Source organism: Oryx dammah, unplaced genomic scaffold (assembly GCF_014754425.2).
Source record: "Oryx dammah isolate SB20612 unplaced genomic scaffold, SCBI_Odam_1.1 HiC_scaffold_2, whole genome shotgun sequence".
Classification (NCBI taxonomy): Eukaryota; Metazoa; Chordata; class Mammalia; order Artiodactyla; family Bovidae; genus Oryx; species Oryx dammah.
In genome coordinates, this window is record NW_024070186.1 from 69,124,166 (window position 1) to 69,130,165 (window position 6,000).

Genomic DNA, 6,000 nt, shown 5'->3' on the forward strand with positions numbered 1-6,000 from the left:
AAGGCTCTTGAGAGTCCCTTGGATTGCAAGGAGATCCAACCAGTCCATTCTGAAGGAGATCAACCCTGGGATTTCTTTGGAAGGAAGGATGCTAAAGCTGAAACTCAGTACTTTGGCCACCTCATGCGAAGAGTTGACTCACTGGAAAAGACTCTGATGCTGGGAGGGTTTGGGGGCAGGAGGAGAAGGGGACGACTGAGGATGAGATGGCTGGATGGCATCACTGACTTGATTAACATGAATCTGAGCGAACTCCAGGGATTGGTGATGGACAGGGAGGCCTGGTGTGCTGCAATTCATGTGGTCGCAAAGAGTTGGACACGACTAAGCAACTGAACTGAACGGAACGGAGCTGAACTGAACTGATGAAAGTGAAAGAGTAGAGTGAAAAAGCTGGCTTAAAACTTAGCATTCAGAAAACTAATATCATGGCATCCGGTCCCATCACTCAAGGCAAATTGATGGGGAAACAATGGAAACAATAAAAGACTTTATTTTGGGGGGCTCCAAATCACTGCAGATGGTGACTGCAGCCATGAAATTAAAAGACGCTTGCTCCTTGGTAGAAAAGCTATGACCAACCTAGACAGCATATTAAAAAGCAGAGACATTACTTTGCCCACAAAGGTCCTTCTAGGCAAGGCTATGGTTTTTCCAGTAGTGATGTATGGATGTTGGAGCTGAAATATAAAGAAAGCTGAGCCCTGAAGAATTGATGCTTTTGAACTGTGGTGGTGGAGAAAACTCTTCAGAGTCCCTTGGACTGCAAGGAGATCCAACCAGTCCATCCTAAAGGAAATCAGTCCTGAATATTCATTGGAAGGACTGATACTGAAGCTGAAACACCAATCCTTTGGCCACCTGATGTGAAGAACTGACTCATTTGAAAAGACCCTGATGCTGGGAAAGATTGAAGGAAGGAGGAGAAGAGGACGAGAGGATGAGATGTGTGGATAGTATCACTGACTCAATGGACATGAGTTTGAGTAAGTTCTGGGAGTTGGTGACGGACAGGGAAGCCTGGCATGCTGCAGTCCATGGGGTCGCAGAGTCAGACACAGCTAAGTGACTGAACTAAACTGAGCCCTAGAATTTGCCATTTAGATTTGGGCAAACTAGCTGCGCTCACTGCTACTAGGGTGACATTAGTTCTAGCCCTTTCATTAAACAGAGTTAGGAATTATATGCATGTCTGTATGAATGGATATTTTAATCACAAGTTCATATGGATAACTCTAATTCCCATCCAACATTGCCGAGGTCTTCACTGCCCTCTTCTATTTCCTATTTTTATTTCCCTTCTTCTACAGTGAAAATCCTAGTTCCCAACATAGCAAGGAATTTACTCATTTGCTCAGTCCTACAATATACACAGAACAATTGTAAAACTGCTATTTCTCTACCACTATACATAACAGCCTACTACACCTGGTTCAAGATTTCTTGTTTTTATTTTTGTAAGTCCTTTTATCTTAGGTTAAAGGTATATAATCAAATTCTGTGTTAAAAGTTTACTTGGATTCATTTTCTTTTTATTCTGAGAATTTGTTATTAAAGTACAGTCAGTTCATCTGCTGCTGTCTATATTCCGTTTTAGAAGGTTTTTCCCTCCCAACCTTGTTAATTTCATTTTAAAAAATATATAAAATATTAAAAAGTTTCCAAAACTCATAACAACACAAAAAGGTGTAACAGAGCATAGCCACTCCCTCCACCATCCCTTTTACTCTGTTCCTACCCATTTCCCGAAGATAACTAATTAACTTCTGGTTATCTCTTTTCTATTTACTTTTGCTATATCAAAATATTATGTTTTCTCCATGTGGAACAGAGAAATGGGACAGAATACTGGATCAAGAAAGAATTTTAAGATGGAAGACATAACAGAATGTTTGAATTATTTTGTAAATGATTCCACAGAAACTGAAAGTGAAGATGTAGAAGGGATAGGATAATTACAGAAGGAAATATCCATCAAAATTCCTTCTGGCTTAATGTGAGGGACATCAAAGAATTCCCATATTCCAAAATAGACTGCCATCCTGTTTGTAACCTTCCAAATTACTAATATCTATGGCTCTAGAGAACTCACATAAAAATAGGATTATTATTTAGAAGGATAATTAAGCTAATGCTACCTACTAATGTTGGGCTTCCCTGATGGCTCAGTAATAACGCCATCTGCTAATGCAGGAGATATGGGCTCAATCCCTGGGTCAGGAAGATCCCCTAAAGAAAGAAATGGCAACCCACTCCAGTATTTTTGCCTGGGAAATCCCATGGACAGAGGAGTCTCACAAAAGAGTTGGACATAACTTAGCAACTAAACAATTACAACCTATTAATGGCAGTAGGAGAAATTCTGCCCAGGCAAGAGGAAGTTTCAAACTTGAGCTAGACATTTAAGAGAAAAAGAGGTGAGAAGAGAATGGCTAAGACGAGGATCTGTATAATAGCACTGACAGATAATAATGATCGCACTAGAAAAATAAACTCACATCTCTAGGAACCTCTTGGAAATTTTACTTATATGCTAATGAGTAACAGGGTTATTCCTCATGATGCTGTCAGTGTGGCACAGAGGGAAGAACATAAACTTCACAGAGAGGTCTGGCCTTAAATCCCAAATGAATTACCTAATAGCTACATAACCACTGGCAAGTTATTACTTAACATCTCAGAGCCACAGTTTTCTTACCTGTAGAAATGGATAGTGTCCCTTTTACCATGTTAACATAGGACATAAACAGAATAATGTACAGCATTGCCCCTGCCCAGATGAGTGTGCACTCTCAGGTGTGTTCAACTCTTTGTGACCCTACGGACTGTAGCATGCCAGGCTCCTCTGTCCGTGGAATTTTCCAGGCAAGAATAATGGAGTGGGTCGCCATTTCCTTCTCCAGGGGATCTTCCTGAACCAGGGATTGAATTTGTGTCTCTTGCACCTGGCCCAGAACATATGTTTAATAAATAGTTCCTATAATAAATGCAGATTAACAAGGTAAAGTGCTACAATAACATGCCTGAAAGGAATCTGTGAAATCACACCATCTCAGGCAGTATTTGGGGCTTTCTGGGTAGCTCAGCAGTGAAGAATTCGCCTGCAGTGCAGGAAACACAGGAGACTTGGGTTCAATTCCTGGGTCAGGAAGATCCCCTGGAGGAGGTCACAGTAATCCACTCCAGTATTCTTGCCAGGAAAATTCCAAGGACAAGGAGCCTGGTGGGCTACTTAGTCCACGGGGCCACAAAGAGTTGCACCATGCACATACGCAGGTGGTATTTGGTAAGAGAAAAAAAAATGTCCACGTAATTCCAATTCTCAATTTTCAGAATGTCCCAGAATCTATTTTTAAAAGTGTAAAAATAAATGCTGACATACTAAAGTGCCAATGATTTAAAAGAAACCATTCTAGGGAGATGTTGATTAAACGTTAAAAACCTCTAGTTATAAGATGAATACCTTCTGGGCATTTAATGTACAACATGGTGACTACAGTGTGGTTCAGATGGTAAAGAATCTGCCTGCAATGGGAGAGTGACGCAGGTTCAATCCATGGATCAGGAAAATCCTCTAGAGAAGGAAATGACAACCCACTCCCGCATTCCTGCCTGGAAAATCCCAAGGACAGAGGAGCCTGGTGGGCTACAGTCCATGGGGAGGCAAACAGTCAGACACAACTGGGCAACTAACACTTTCACTTCACTTTCATTGCGTACTTGAAAGCTGCTGTAGAACAGATCTTAAATATCCTATACACACACAGAGCTAATTATAGCAGGTGATGGATGTATTAACTAACCTTAACTGCCACAATCATTTTGCAACTTATATATCAAATGATCACTTTGTACACCTTAAACTTACACAATGTTATACATTAATTTTATCAATTATATCTCAATAAAGCTGGAGAAAGTAATACTAGAAACTATTCTGCAAGTTAACTGCTAACAACTCAGAATAAACTAAGGAATGCCTACAGCTCACAAAGAAATGAACATAAATGTATTACAAGCAATATTACCCAATGTTATAATTTTATAAATTTGTATACACACAAGAGAATTAAGGACACTGAATCAAGTAGTATTTTAAGTTTCTATTTTACTTTCAAAGTAATCTACAAACCAAAATGTAACATGGAAAGTCTTAAATGACCTTTAAATACTGAAAAATACAATAAACTTTCAGAGCCTAGAATCAGTAATAACCCCAAACCCCCACACATAAGAGTCTTAACATGCGCAATGGCAACGAGACTCAAAGCATACAATTTTATCCTACAGACTGTCGTTTTCCTTGACAGCTAGTAACGACTTCTCTTTCATCTTAATAAATCGGTGTGTGGTCTATTTCTGTTCTAGAAGATGCGCTTAAAGGTCACAATCTCAGTTGGCAATACTAAGATGATTATTATGCATCAACAACGCAATGCAGAATGTCTTAAGAAAACTTTCCAGTAGGGTGCTAATCCACAGACAGAGCTATTTTGCTTGTGGAGGGAGAAAGACGCATCCACACCCTTTACTAAAAGAAAAGGAAGGAGTGGGGAAAAAAAGGAAGAGAGAGACGCACAATAACAAAGCTTCCATAAACAAATGAAAGTCTGCTCTTAAACTTTGGGAAATTCTATCTTCCTCTACCAAATAGCAATAAAACTACAAGGCAATCATTTGTGTGTGTTTTTTTTTTAATTTTTTTAAATATAAATTTATTTGTTTTAATTGGAGGTTAATTACTTTACAATATTGTATTGGTTTTGCCATACATCAACATGAATTCGCCAAGCAGAAAAAGACTACGGAGAGAAAAGGAAAAAACATTTTATCATGTACTGAACTTACAAGTATTCAAAATCCTTAATCTCCACCTCCACCAAATATCCACCAAATATTGATCATCACATCCTTTTCAAAATAAATCTAACATGAAAACACTGCACTCATTTTTAGCACTCAGCAAAGAACTTTTCTCTCTCCCAGCGCTCACCACCCAATAACCCTTCTGGGCAGCCCTGAATAACCGCTATTCTAGGGACAAACAAGAGCTCGCGTTCCAATACCCCGGAGGGGCCTCCGGGCGCGGAGAGGAACTAGGGGTCTGGAGGCCAAGGACCACTGACCGCCCCCTCGCTGCCCAGAGCCAGCGGTCCGAGCCGCCCAGGAAGTGCCCGAAGCGGCGGCCGAGCGGCGGTCCCCGCACCCCAGCAGAGTGCCATCGAGGCGCACCCGCCCCGTCCCTCCCAGGCAAGGTCCGCCTCCCGGAGTCCCCAGTCTTCGAGTCAGGAGGGACCTCGCCGACCCCGCGCCGCCTTCCCGAGCCGGGTTCCGCCCGGGCGGCCCCGCGCCGCCTCCCGGGCCGGGTTCCGCCAGGGCGGAACCGCGGCGCCTCCTGCCCCAGCGGGGCGCACCGACGAGCTGCAGCTCGCGCAGCCGCCGCCTACCTGGAGGGACCTGGGGCCCGCGTGGACTGGGGGTGCGGAGGTCGGCTGGGCGCTCAGCAGCCCCTGGCGCGCGAAGCCAGCGTGCAGAGCGCAGTGCACCGCGGAGACCAGCGCCGCGAAGATCCGCCGACCACACCCAGGCCCGCGCCGCCCAGCAGCCAACTCCGCGGCGCGCGGGGCCGGGGCGGGGACGTGGCTCGAGGCGCAAGGCACGAGGCACGAGGCGCGCGGACTCGGCGGGGACGCGCCGCGGGCGCGCGCAGATCCTGGAGCTTGCGCGCCCCGGGTCGGGGGGCGAAAGCTGGTGGCGCGGCGCGCAGCTTTTGCTTCCTATTTTTTCTCTCGTTTCCTGCTAGAAGGAGAAGAAAAACATTAATTCCCCGGGCAGTTTCGTTTTCTTGGTGAGGCGCCTGGACTCCGGAGCACACTTCTGAGGAGCGCCCAAGTGGTGTGGCCGGTTTCCTTCCTGCCACCGCGCAGGCCTCAGCTTGCTCGTGGGCTGGCTAGAGGGGCTGACTTAGGAGACCTCAAGGTCCCATTTAGGTTTCACATT

General features: G+C 44.4%; 1 protein-coding gene across 1 annotated transcript in view; it reads right to left on the bottom strand.

The window, feature by feature from the left end:
* GNB4 (G protein subunit beta 4) overlaps positions 1–5,779 on the bottom strand; it is a 74,028-nt gene extending 68,249 nt beyond the window's left edge. Inside the window, exon 1 of the mRNA XM_040251365.1 lies at positions 5,448–5,779. The gene's annotated coding sequence lies outside the window, so the exon portion shown is untranslated. The remainder of the gene's footprint in view (positions 1–5,447) is intronic.
* Positions 5,780–6,000: the final 221 nt, after the last annotated feature.